The sequence below is a fragment of the Sapajus apella genome, unplaced genomic scaffold, assembly GCF_009761245.1.
Source record: "Sapajus apella isolate SASKATOON/1434 unplaced genomic scaffold, GSC_monkey_1.0 scaffold223, whole genome shotgun sequence".
Lineage (NCBI taxonomy): Eukaryota > Metazoa > Chordata > Mammalia > Primates > Cebidae > Sapajus > Sapajus apella.
Window position 1 is genome coordinate 562,972 of NW_022437163.1, and position 14,580 is coordinate 577,551.

Here is a 14,580-nt window from a genome sequence, read left to right on the forward strand (position 1 = left end):
GCCCCCGGGCACCTGCGGGACACAGGGAGCGGTCAGGGCGGTGCCCCTGGCCCCCGGGCACCTGCGGGACACAGGGAGTGGTCAGTGCGGTGCCCCCAGCCCCCGGGCACCTGCTGGACACAGGGAGTGGCCAGGGCAGTGACCCCACCTCATCCCCGGCCTGCTGGACCCCTTCTTGGCTCCCTCTTCCAGCTTCCAGGGCCTCTGCCCTCCTGCTCCACCGGTTCAGGACTGTCCTCCTTGAATTCATTTCTTCCAAAACATTTCCCAAGTGTGTACGAGGTGCAGTTCCTCATGTGTGAAGTCTCAGTAGGGGACTCCAGAGAGATGGATGTTTTGGAGGAAAATGAAGCAGGCACGGTCTAACTGGAGAGTGATGGGCACAGGTGTGAGGTAGGCGAGAGAGCAAGACTGGGGTACCTAGGGAAAGAGAGCCTGCAGGAGGGAGACAATGTCCCAGGAGAATGGCCACCCTGTTTGTATTTGGGGACCAGGGGCATGACCAGGATAAGGGGAGCTCAGATCAGGAGGAAAGGAGACCGCAGGCCCAGGCAGGATCTGCAGGGAGTCTGATAACTTTGCATGTTCCAAGAAGCAGGTGGAAATTGTTACAGTATGTATAGCAGAGGGTGAAATGATCTGATGCACCTTCTTTGTTTTGGGGGTAGACAGGGTCTCACTCTGGCCCAGGCTGGGTGCAGTGGTGCCACCACAGCTCACTACAGCCTCCAGCTCCTGGCCCCCAGCAATCCTCCCACCTCAGCCTCCCTATGTGCTGGGATGACACGTGTGAGCCACTGTGTGTGGCCTGATGTACACTATGAAGAAGTCATTTAGACTTGTAGTAGGAATAGAGTTGTGTGGGAGGCAGCCTCAGACCGGTTTTCATCCGCTGCAATGAGATGCTGACAGCTCGAATCCAAGTGGTGGCACTGGAGGTTCTGGGGGGCTAGTTGGATTCTGGATGTGTTTTAAGGTAAAGCCAGAGAGATTTTCTGATTTATCAAATCAGGCTGTGATAGAACAGGAGAAAGGTAGAATGGCTCTAAGTGTTTCATTTGGAAACTGGAAGGCTGGAGGTGCACTGAGGGGGTGGAGAGCCTTCTGGAGGCTCTTCATTGGGTGGTAGTATGCAGTTTACATGGGTCAAGTTTGAGGAGCTCATAAGCATAAAAGATCATGAAGGGAGCAGGCGTGAACAGAAAGTGGTCCCACAAACGAGCCCTGAGGGGCTCTGACCTTTGAGAGGTGGGGAGATGAGGGAGCCCCAGCTGTCACACGTGAAGGGTTGCCAGGGAGAAAAGGAAGGTCCTGAAGCCAAGTCAAAGGACAAACCATTCATCTCCAGTGATGTGGATGGGGCAAGACGAGGATAGATGGTCAGACCTGTTCAGGGCAGGGGCCATCAGCAGTCTTGGTTACAGGAATTTTGTTGGAGTGGTAGAAGCAGAACCTTGGTGGAAATTCATAGGATTTCGAGGAGAAGTTAAAGACGTCGACTGTACACCATTTTCTGGTGGGACCATGCAAATGGGGCAATAGCTGGATGGTTTTCAAAGACAGAACACACACACACACACACACACACACACACACACACACACACACACAGAGAGAGAGAGAGAGAGAGAGAGAGAGAGAGCGCCCACAAGAGAGAGAGAGAGAGAGAGAGAGAGAAAATGTGACCTGATCAAATTGCTATTGAAGATGAGTGATGGAGGAGGGGATGCAATGCCTGTAATGAGGCTGTGTCTTGAACCTGTTCTCCATCATTCTCACTAGGATTCAAGCCCACTGTGGACTCTCCCATAACAGAATCCTCCCAGAAAGTATGTATTTTTCTCCAGCCCTGTTCTATCTCTTCCACACCCAAACTGGTTGAAAGAGTTGACTACAAAGCCAGTCCCCAGTTTGATGTCTTCCGTGGACTCTGACCTTGTCCATCTTTTCTCTCTATCCCTCCACTGTACCTATTCCTGCCAAAGTCCCCAAGGGCATCCACGTCCCCAGCCCCAGCACACAGTTCTCAGTAACCGTGTAACACGCTAAGGCCTCCCGGAAGTGTCAATCAATTGCTGAGCCAAACTTGGGAGTCACTGGTGACTCTCCTCTTCCTCTCTTCCTGAATAACCCATCCAGAAAAATCACATCAAGCACATTCTACTTGCAACATGTTTTACTTCCACTGATGAGTTTGCGTGTTCATCATCTGTCACTACGATTTCTCTAGGCATTTTTAAGTGGATTTCCCCAATCCCACTCTTGTTTCCTTACTCCCACCCTACCGCCATCTCTTCTCATAGCAGCCCAAACCATCATTTTAAAACCTCACTGCCATCCAAAAATCACTGAATGTGGACCATCACAGCAACAGGACCATGAAGAAAAACCACACGTTCACATCAATAGATGCAGACAAACCACTTGACAAAATCCAGCACCCATTCGTGATTTAAAACCCAAAAACCCTCAGCAAACTATGATTAGAGGATAGCTTCTTCAGTTTGATAAGGGACACCTACAAAACCCTTCAGCTAACATCATACTTAACAGCGAGAAATTAGAAGTTCTCCCAGTAAGATCAGGAAGATAAGGAAGATCAGGAAGAGGGCAAGGCTCCCCTCTCACCACTGCTTCTCATTGTCACATGGAAGTCCTGGCCAATGCAATAAGACAAGAAAAGGAAATACAAGGTATACAGATTGGGAAGGGAGAAATAAAAGTCTTTGTCTGTTAATGACATGATTGTCTTATGAAGGAAATCTCTGTCCTGCCCAAAATCCTACATCATAATTCATTGTATAGAGGATATAAATCAAAGCCCTTACAATGTCCTGAAAAACCCCTGAGTTTTTCTCCAGTCACAATCATGCCGTCCTTCTTTTCTCCCTCAATTTCAGTTACTCTGACTGTTCAGTTGAAGAAAATGCGGCCAGGCATGGTGGCTCCTGCCTGTTATCCTAGCACTTTGGGAGGTGGAGGCAGGAGGATCACTTGAGCCCGCGAGTTGGAGACCAGCCGGGGCAGCTTAACAAGACCCCATCTCTACCAAAAATATGAAAAATGAGCCAGGCGTGGTGGCACACACCTGTAGACTCAGCCACTCAGAAGGCTGAAGTGGGAGAATCACCTGGGCCAGGGAAGTTGCGGCCAGTGAGCTGTGACAGCACCACTGTACTCGTCCAGACAACAGAAGTGAGACCCTGCCTCATAAAAAAAAAAAAAAAAAAATGCAGCAAGTCCTTCTATCTCCCCAGGTCTTCAGGCCTGCTCTTATCTCCCTAAATCCTGTTCCCAGGGCCATGGCAGAGGCCCCCTCTGACTCCACCCTCACGGCGCATTCCCCTGCTGATTGGCCTCTGGACTCTGTTTGAAGCTTTGGGAGGTGCTCAGCTGGGGGAGTGGGGTGTGTCGGCGGGAGCAGCCCTCAGTCACTGGGCCCTCAAAGCCTCAAAGCTGTCCAGCATCCCGATGGCGAGGTGTACTCCAAGTTGCTCCCCTCAGAGCACCTCCAGTAGGATGGGGCCCAGTGCCCACAGGAGCAGCCAGGTGTCACCACGGCCTCTGGAATGTCCCCTCCTGCCTGGCCTCTCTCTCCCCACTTCCTGTCTCTAGTTTCCTGGGATCAATCTCCCAAATGAACCACCTGCACCCAAATCCACATCTCAAAGCCTGTTTGTGGGAGAACCCAGGGGAAGATTTAATAACGACGTCCTAAGAAAGTTCTTTCCCGATGTCACAAACCGTATTGGTTGCCTTTTTCACATTCACCAAGAACACCCCATATGTCTCCTTCAGAGAAGTAATTATAACTTGTAATTGTCTGTTCCTTGGGTAACTTCTGGGTGGACCCCTCTCCAGAATGAAGGCGTCATGTGGTCATGACCGGGGCGTTCTGTGCTGCTCACACACTGAGAACACATGAGAGGCCACCAGTACATTTGTGTGATTTTGTTATTCCTGTTGCATGAAAGAATAAACAGATTTTTTTTTTTTAAGGTGAAGCGATATGGACGAAATGAGGGGAGGAAAGCAAACGGAAAGTAAACTGTGAAATGAAAATAAATTGGGCTGGAATCTCTTCCTGGTTGAGGTTTGGGCGTTGAGTCCACCGGTGTTTGACAGTGGAGACCAAACAAACGCTCGGGAGAAATGGACAGGGCCAGACTTCTCCCATCCACCTTTCTACCCCCTCCTAATTCAGCACTCCGCCTTGAAAATAACTGCAACTGTTGAATATTTGAGTGATCAATTACATGGGAAATTCTTAGAGCCTGTTTTCTGTTTAAAGATCTCGGAATTTCTGGAAAGGATCGGTTTGTCCCATTCAAAATATTTGGATGACCTGATTCCATTCTAACTCCCATCCATCTTGCTATACGGTTGGTTTTCGCATCTTCTATCTCATTTAAATGCTATCACCATGCCGTTGGAGATGCTGAAAAGTACATTTCTGCCTTTGCGTTAAACCGGGGCTGAGAGACTGGCCCGGGGTCGGTGCCCGCCCAAGATGGACCCTGCCTCGCCCGCCCGTGCGCGTCTCGCTCCCGCCTTCTGCTCCTGGACGCACAAACCCAGGACTCTACGAGGGTCGATGAAAACGTGGCCAGGGTGGCCGATCTTCCCGGCTGTCAGGTGGTCAATCTGCTTCTCTGGGGTGGATTCTCCCTCTTCCTCCGCTGTGAGGTCCCCAGGCCGCTCGCAGCAAACCCAGACGGAAGGCGCTCCCTGTGCCCGCACCCGGTCAGCCACGAAAGGGGACGCTCCTGGGTCTGGGGCCGCCGCCAGCAAGTCCACCGAAGGGGAGCGCGCGGTGGAAATCTGCGGAGGTTCCGCCTCCCGCACCCGCGCGGCGGCCGCGCCTCGCAGTCACACCCGTCGCCAGCGCCCCGCGTCTCCCTCGCCCGCGTCCTCCCCGCCACACAAGCACCCTGGTCGCCTAGCCGACCCTCCCCCGAGCGCGAGTCCCTCTCTCCAGGACGCCCGCGCGTCCCCAATCGCGGCCTCGAAAGGCGGACCCTCCCCGGGGCGGCCGGAGTCACCACGGCCTCCCGCCCGTCCCCTCCTGCCCGGCTGCGAACTTTGGGGCGCGAGGAGTATGGCCCGCGCGCGCCGCGGTGGATACCGCGGGTTTCGCGACAGGAGCCCCACGCCCGGGCTGTCCCCGGGTGACCCGCGCAACAGTTGGGGCAGGCGCTGCCGGGCTGTCCGCTCGCTCCCCGAGCCCGGCTCTTCCCCAGCGGGAGCCGCGCGCCGGCCGCCCCCCAGTGCGCCGGTGCCTCCCCGGGCTCCGAGTGCGCAGGCGCCGGCCGTGAGGACCGACCGTGCGCGGGGCTCGAGCGCGGTCTGAGAGCGCGGCGGCGGCGGCGGCGGCTGGCGGACGGACGGACGGACCGCGGACCGACGCACGGACCCCGACCCGCGAGCCCTAGGAGCCGGCGGCCTGAGGAGGGGCCGCGTCGCCATGTCGCCCCGCACCTGCTGAACCGGGAGCGCCCGAGGATGTCCGCGCTGAGGAAGGTGCGAGCCGCCGGGGCCGCGGGGCGCGGGGAGCCGGGCGTGGGGCGGCAGAACCGTCGAGGCGGGGAGGGGGCAGCGTGTTGGACCTGTGGGGACGCGGCGAGGGCGTCAGGGCAGGGGGCAGGGCGAGTGGGGGTCGTGTCCTCCGCCGGGACTGAAGCGCGGGGACCCCAGGGGCAGCCTGTTCTCGGGAGTCGGGCGTTGCGCTCCTCGCCCGGCTTCGCGCGACACTGGCCGTGCTTGTGGGCGCCGGGACCCCGGGCTCCCGGGCGCGGGAGCGGACGGGCCGCGGAGGTATGAAATGCTCGGCTTCGGTGCCCCGAGAGGAGGGGGCACGGCCTGGGGGGCGCCGGTGGGCCAGGGACTACGCGCCCAGCTCCGGTGAGGCGTGGGGGCGGCGGGCAGCTAATGGCACCCCCTCCCCCAGCGCAGGTGGACAAGCCGACGGGACCAGGAATGAATGGAGAGTGCCGGGGAGCCCGGGCTGCGAGTGTGGGGGCTCGCGGGGGCGGGGGTGGGGGCGGCCGCGGCTGCTGGGCGGGTGGAGGGTGCGCGCGAGGGAGGGGGTGGCCGCCGCCCGGCTCTCCAAGTGCGAGCGAGGAGCACGGGGGCTTTTTTCGGGTGGTTGCTAAGCGAGGCGCTACCCAGCGCAGGATTTTGTAACTAAGCCTCCCCCGGCAGCGGCTGTTGCTGTTCCCCGGCTCCTTTGCTAACGATGGCAAGAGAAATAATGAGGATGTAATTATTTCCGCCCTGCGCTGGGGGCTGGGGGTGGCGGGGCTGGGGGGCGACGGGCGCGGGCTCCTCCGCAGGTGGGGCTGGGCTGGGCTGTGCTGGGCGCTCTACTGGCGGCCTCCCTGGGTGCGCAGCATGCGCGGTGCCCGAGGCTCCGCGGCTGGACTGGGCACCGGGAGGGGTCTTGGGTAGACGGAGTTCGCAGAGGCGGCGCCGGCGGGGAAGGAGGCGGAGGTTCGCAGGTGCGGAGCGGGCGCGGGGGCGAGGGCGCGCGGCAGGACTGCGAAGCGCGTTGGAAACTCGCGGCCCCGGGTCCAGCCCTCGCGCGCTTCGGAACCCGAGTCCTGCAGCCCCTACATGATGCTGCCGCCGCCGGGGAATAGCGATCCCGGCCATGGCTGGGAATTCGAAATTTGTGACACATCGGCAGCGCCTGTTTGTATCGATTAACGATAAAGCGATCCGCGGCGAATTCGTCCGCGGTTCCTTGGTGGGGATGGACTCTGCCAGCCGGCCTGTGGGGGTCTGAAGCTGGGAATATCCTACAAAGCGCCGCCGCCGGGTCTCCCATCCTCCCGGACCCGAGGCTGGAGGTGGCTCCCCCGGGCGAAGGCGGGGACCTCCCGGCGGGGTCCGGGTCGAGGGCGCCAGGGACAGAGACCGGGTCCCAGCGCCTGGCGGGACTTGAGGAACCCGGCGATCTTCAAGGCCAGGAGGACTCTCGTTTACAGCCGGTGAATTAATTCTGTTGCAGTTAGGGTACCACGCGGCACCTTGCATCACCCCAGGAGTCCAGGCAGCTCTCCAAGGACCCTCCCAGGTCCGGAGGCTGTGCTAAACCCCCGCCACAGAGCACTTTGGAAGGAACATTTTGGCCTGAGGTGAACGCATCTTACCCCGTGTTCATTTTACCCACTTCATTTTCTCCGAGAAAGGTAGTAGATAACCGAGGCAAACATGGCGAAATCATGAAAAAATGGTAATTCTTGGCAGGTCAAGTTGTTACTCTGGGCTTAAAAAAATATCATTAATCAGGATTTTCCAGTAGCCAAATTGTCTTGTGCCGGCAGCTGGGTGACTCACAGATTTGGCTCCAATAGTAATTGTAGAGTGTGCGTACCATTTCCTTCTGGATGGTGTGACTTTTTCATTGCTTGGGAGAGAACACATTAGAATATTTTATCCCTTGCATCTGGCAGCATGGTGAGCAGGCTGCAGGGAATGCTCTGTCCAAGCACATCTGGACGGGGAGGTGTGGAGGGAACCGGGGAACGCAGGGCCGGCCCTGTCCTGGGTTCTGTCTTGGGCCTTCTCCAGCGCTGCAGCTCATGGGTGTGGGATCCGCTCTCAGAGATGACCTGGGACCTGAGATATGGCCTGGGACGTGGTCCTGCCTCTGTGGCCTTTCCTGCCCCTTCGCTGTCACTCCTTGGTGGTAGTGAACCTAGGTAGGTAGAACACTATTCTCTGTTCCTGGGTAAGAAGGCGAGAGACACGGAAAGGCTTCCTCTGTTGGTTTATCGCATCAGATCTGTATATTATAATTTCAGGTTAAAGGGTAAGGTTAGTAAGCAAAATGAGTACCATATCAAGTAATCCAAAGTGATGAAGTAATTAAAATTAAAGTTTTCTCACCACAAAGATGTTTTATCAGGTAAGCATTCTAAGTCAACTTTTCAGAGGATTCAATGTTTGTTATCTTTCAAAAGAACTCTGCACTTAAGATTGTCCAAAGTGGTACAGCTTGAGACAGAAATAAACATGTATTTATTTACCAACTTTTTGTATGCTTTTTGTTACTTGTGATTTATATGGGTTAGTACGATTTTTGTTTTTACAGAATTCAGATCACCTTGCATTATTTCTCCCCAGTGACATCTATGCTCTTCTGTGGCAATCTATTTCTTCTCCAGTATTTGTCTACTTCATTTTTTGAAATTGATAGAAATTCCAAATTAAATATTAAAAGCAAAAATAGGCTTCATGGAATTTAAATAACATTGGATTCTGTGTACCTGCAACCCAACTGATTCTGAAACTAAAGTGCTCTTATATTTTTTTTAAGGGTGAGAGGATTTTTTGTTTGTTTTGAACACATTATCTTCCACAATGTTGAAACTGAAGAAAGTGCTGTAATTTTTTATTATACAACTGTATTTGAGGAAAAGCTTCATGACTCCTCAGTTGTCCAAGGAGTTGAATGCTGTATACTTTGATTATAGATTTTGAAGTGAAGTTAATTAAATATTCTACTTATTGACCCTCAGGACAGATGCTCCATGGTCATTCATTGGATACAATAAAAATAACCATGATTCATCATTTTGGCCAGATGGGAGTCATATTTAGAGCATTGCCAGCATGTTGGTTATAAAAGAATTATAGGCTGCCATACAGGAAGTTAGTGGGCACACATTCCATGCAGTAAAAATTTACTCTTAATCAACTATAGTTTTACCAAGTATTTTTCATCGTATGAGGCTCCCTAGCGCCACCAACAACTTAAACATGTTTTGTTGTTTCCTAGGTACTTGTGGGTACAAAAACTGAGCATGGTGATTTCATGTGTGTTCATTCACTTTAATTTCCAGGGAAGGTAAGCATGTGCGCTTTGGCACTGACCAGGCATGGAGTTGTGCAAACTCCAGCTTAAATCCTGCATTTGCTGGTAGCCACCTTTCCCTTCCAGGGCTTAACAGCAGTGACAAATTAATCTCCTCAGCAAAGGCAGTAGGAGTTCATCTGTAAACCTCTGTTTTTCTTTTTTCATATCATTATTCTGTGCAGTGACTTCGTCTGACTAGGAAAATCCTCTCCCAATCCTCAGGTCATGGGCTTCGCCGTGCAGTCCCTTGCCTATAGCTCCATGAGAGGTGCCTGGCTGTTGCGGCATCCCTGTCACACGGGTGTCTGCTGCAGGTGCTCTAAGGCACACACCTCTCATGACTTGCTGTCGTTGTCTTCATGTGGGATGTCCAGTTGCCTTAGTTCTGGAAGTGTCCTGTCTGTGTTCATTGGTGGACCTTCAGGAGCTGAGCTTACCAGACCCATTACTGCAGACTTCTGGTGTATTTGCAATTCACTGTGCACATGCCCTTCTGGGCAGCAGCTAGCTCCCCTTGGGAACACCTGCCCTTCATGGGGTTGGCTTGGTGGACCCCACTTCCCATCAGCAGGGGTTCCTAACTGGATGGAGCCCCACCTCCCTCTCAAGAGTAATTAGATCAGTGAAGAGGGGAAACTTTCAAGAAGAGGAAAACTTTGGGGAAAACGGCTGGAAAGGTGTAAGGCCTGGAGCTGCTGCATTAGTGCTCAGCCTTGTGGGGATGGCCTAGCTGGAAATGACACCCTCATCCTCTGTCTGTGGAGGAGAAGAAGGGCGACTGTTACACAGAGAGTTTCGTCCTGAAGACACTGTTGGAAGCTTTGAACTAAGTTACGCCTGAACCATTGTGATTTTCAGTTATGTAAACCAGGGTTCTTTGAATTGAGTTTTCTGTACCTGACAACCAAATGGGATATATGGGTTTTTAGTTTCTCCTAACATTTCCACGTTAAACCCCTTGTTGCAGGGAAACACTTGTTCATCTTCAGGTACTGTGTGTTTTTTTATCTGGTAGGTTTCTTTTGTGTATCAGCAGGAAAAAAGGGAAAAATTTAAATGAACCATTTTAAACAATGAATAAACATTTGGAACCGGCCCATCTGTAAAATTTTGTTTAAAATTTTAAAGGTAACCTTGTGAATCTGACCCATCATTGTCTTTAAAATGATGTTTCATGCTCTGCATGAAAGAAGAAAATGGAAATGATCCCCAGGGGCCCACAGAGTGTATCTTTTAAGCTAGGCTGTGTTAAGAAACATCCTCTTGTGCGTAACGAATGTTTGTGCTGTGACTGCTGCACTGTATCACAAGTGGCTTTTGAGAGACAGGGTCTCCCTCTGTCACCCATTCTGGAGTGCAGTGGCGTGATCATAGCTAACTGCAGCCCTGTCCTCCTGGACACAAGTGATCCTCCCGCCTTGGCCTCTCTGGTACTTGGGACTGCAAGTGTACACCACTGCACCCAGCTAATTTTTACCTTTTTTTTTTTTTTTGTAGAGATGGAAGTCTTGAAGTGTTGCCCAGGCTGGTCCTGGACTCCTGGCCTTAAACAATCCTGCTGCCCTGGCCTCCCCAAGTGCCAGGATTACAGGAGTGAGCCACTGTTCCCAGCTGCATTTAGCCCTTTATTTGACTTCACCACATTTTAGTTTTCCCATCACTAAGAGCGGGGCCAATGCAATATTAACTTGATGGAGTTAAGGAGAATTAAATGAACTGATGGCTATAAAGGGAGAGGAATGGTGCACGTAGTAAATGCTTGATTAGTCTTGACCATTTTTATCATGAAAAGATAGAATCGAGGCTCACTCTGAGCCAGTCCACAATGGAACTGATCAAGCTACTCTCTGAATTCTCCCTAAACTGTTTTACTTATTGTTTCTGGTCTTCTTTTACTTTTTTCTATATCTCTTTTACCACTTTCCAAAAAGTTTTGATCCAACTTAACCACATAAGGACAAGGGCAAAAATGTTAATTAGAAAACAGAAATAGAAAATTAGAAGAAGCAAATGTGGTGGCCGTGAGGATTAACGTAATTCTTTGGGCATCACATTGGACACTGAGCTTCCAGGGAGTCAAGTCAACAAAAACTCTAAACCCCAAAACCATGATCACCCTCACTCAATCATGCTGTCAGGGTGGACACGGCATACTCACTTTCTGGTGAAGACAAATTTTCTCTAGCACTAACTCAGATGTTCTGAGGGTAGATCTTATATTCAGGGGCTGGGGTCATGTCACATAAAACAGTTAAAAATACAGAAATATTTTTTAATGATTGTATCTTGATTTGGTTTCTTTGAGATAAACCGAAAGCAAAACATGCATGCACAACCTACACTCAACATGATGATCTCTTCCTGGTATTTATTTCCGTATTTAGAGATGGTGTCATTCCTGTCTGCCAGGCTGGAGTGCAGTGGCATAATCACAGCTCACTGCAGCCTTGACCTTCTGGACTCAAGCGATCCTCCCACTTCAGCCTCCTGAGTACCTGGGACTACAGGCATGCACCACCACACCCAGCTAATTCTTTGTATTTTTAGTAGAGCTGGGGTTTCACCATGTTGCGCAGGCTAGATCTGGACTCCTGGGCTCTAGCCATCAGACTACCTTAGCCTCCCAAAGTGCTGTGATTACAAGCATGAGCCACTGTGCCAGGCCTTTTGCTGGTATTTGCTTATGATTTCTGTTGCCAGGTCTTCAAGACTGCATCACTCACTAAGCTACTGTGGTTTCGGGCTGAAGACATGGATTCATGCTGTGTGTCTTGCAGACAACAGTGATTTTTTTTGAGTTTTATGTGCCTTCACATTTCCTAGGAGTCTTTGCATGTAAATGCGCAGAAACCTGTTTTAGTGGAAGGTAAGTGACTGCTGTTCGGGCGGCGGTGGCAGTCTGTGGATGGGGCCGTCGTAGTGGTTCTCACAGACCCATCACCCCTTCCGTCTTCTCTCGCGCCTGGTGCTTTGGGAAGAAGTGCTCGGTCGCTCAGCAGGCTTAGAGGCAGCGTCTCCTCTCCACATATCCTCCCTGACCCCGGAGATGGAACGGGCGGGTGTCTCTGTGCCCGGGCTGTTAGGGTGACACTTCTCACCACCTTGTAATTCCCACTCTCGTCTTTGATGCTTTCGAACAACCACTCAGGAAGGGTCTTGATCGCCCTTGAACCCTGGCCCCAGTTCCCATCGAACCATCTGAATGGGTGGGGGTGCAGAAGAGGGGCTGCGGCCTCCTTGGGGTGCAGATTCCCCAGCATGACGTGCGTCCCCGATTCTTCTCCAGCCATGTCACCCTCCCGTGGTGCTGGCTCTCTTCTGCCTACGGTCAAACCCTGCTCCCTGGCTGGATTGTGCCCCAGCAAGACTCTGGCTTCACCCACACTTAACAGTGCTTTTTTGTTCCATGTTTTCCTCATGTTTGTTCTCTCAAATCTTAGAATGCTGCCTCCACGGCCCCTGATGCCTGAGCTACGTGATGCTCCCAGCCTCCGAGTTCCTCACTGGGGCTGGGTCCCGGCCACCTCCTCCCCCGCCTGTCCACCTGCTGTCGTTGTTGGTATAGCAGAGATGGCAGGAAGGGTGCTGAGGGCATCCCCACACCTGCTGCAGGGTTTCAGTCCCCGTCGCTGGATAGAAGGTTGCGTGAACTCATAAACACAGTCGCTCCTCGTGAGACTTCCGTTCCCGCCTCCACGTGTCACCCACTGCTTCCGAGACAGGACACCCCGCAAGCACAGACCTTTTTTCTTGGTCTTTAATATGAAACCTTGGCTCTTTAAAAAATAATTTCCATTTTGTAACATTCTTTGTAATGTTTTGACAGTTTCTGAACAAACTTCCAAACATCTGTTTTCCAACTCTGTTAAATACAGAGTAGAGAATCTATGCTATATATAATTTAGAAATTTGCATAAACAATTGAGAGTTGTAGTTTCAACCTTTTATTGTGGCCGTTTTAGTATGTAACACTTCTGGGTCTGAAACAAAATGTTCTAGGTTATCACTATAATTAGATTCAAAGTTTTATTTTTGTTGGTGAAAGTTGAGTTCTCTATTCTTTAAGCAGTATTTCTCAGTCTTCAATTTATCCAGCTGCTTGCTTCTCTAATGGTACTTTCTCAGGCGTCACAGTCCTGTTTTAAAAATCCCTTCTTTGCCTGTAACTACCCCAGCAATTTCACTTCTGAAAACTGTTCCTAAGGAAATAATCATGACTTTACAGCAAGTTAGCTAAGTGGATGTTCATTCCAGTTTTTTCTTTTTTTCATAGTATAATATTGGAAAACAACGGTAATAGGATTGGGCAAATTCATGGTGATACAGCAATGTTATAAAAAATACACATCCATGAAAAAGATGGAAGTTAGGAACTTCTGCTATAAAAATGTGCTCATGCTGTATTAAGGAAGAGAATGGATCATCGGGCAGTGTGAATACTTCCGTCCCGTTTCCCTAAAGCTGCTGAATGTGGGGCATAAAGACGGAACTGGGAGGGTGCCGGCTCCAGATTGAGGGGTCCTCGAGGCCCAGGCATGTCTCCGTCTCAGTGCCAGCTCAGCTGCCTACGGGTCCGCACTGCCTTCGCCCCAACCCAGCCAGCCATGTTCATCCCTTCCGTAGTGTGTCCCCATCACCCAGCCTCCTTGCTGGTCCCTGAACTTCAGCGACGTCCTGGGTCAGGGCCTCTGTGGCCTGAAGGAAGGATGGGGGTGCACCTCTCCCTTTCTCCAAGCCCTCCCACATGTGGGGCTCCTCAGAGAGGCCAGGTGAAAGCTAGCGCCATCCCTCGGTGCTCCCGTATCCCTTGCCCTCACACGCCCCATGGACTTACTTACCTTTGATGTTTGGTGATCCTGTCTGGCATCTGTTGAGAGCTTGCTGTGTGCCAGGAGTGCTGGGTGAGTTACTCATATTAACTTGTATGATTCTTGGGCCAGCCCTGTGAGACTGGCGTTGTCTGCAGGCTGTGGATGAGGAACCTGGGGAAGAGGGGTCAGATGGCATATTGGGTGCTGTGTGGGGTCACACAGAGCCGGGAGCCACATCAGCAGGGGGCTTCAGAGCCGGGGGCGCAGCCACCACCATCCAGTACTGCGGGCTGGGAGAGGAGCTCTGTGGGGTAGAGGGCCACCCACTGTGGCCATGGCGGTGTCCCCTCACATGATACCTTGCTGGGCATGAACCCTTCATTTGCTGAGTGAGCGTGGATTGGAATGCCAGCTGCACGCCTGCAGGTGCTGAGGTGGACAGTGGTTCTGATTTTTGTTTTTGCTGTATCAGAATGCTTTGGCTGCATATAACAGAAAGTCCACACGGAACGACTGAAACTAAGGATTTGCGAGTTCTTACCACAAAGCACCACAGCGGGCGCCCTCAGCAACCAGGTTCCCGCCATCTGCTCTGTGGCCTTCACCGTCCTGCACGCCCCTGCTGGCTGCGGGTGCCGGCCCTGAAGCCTTGATGTGGGAACGGTGCCTGTTAGGGTGACGTCAGTGAAGGTATGATGCGGGTTGGGTGCCCTGTTAGGGTGATGTTGGTGAAGGTGTGATGCGGGTTGGGTGCCCTGTTAGGGTGACATCAGTGAAGGTGTGATGTGGGTTGGGTGCCCTGTTAGGGTGATGTTGGTGAAGGTGTGATGTGGGTTGTGTGCCCTGTTGGAGTGACATCAGCGAAGGTGTGATGTGGGTTGTGTGCCCTGTTAGGGTGACAGTGAAGGT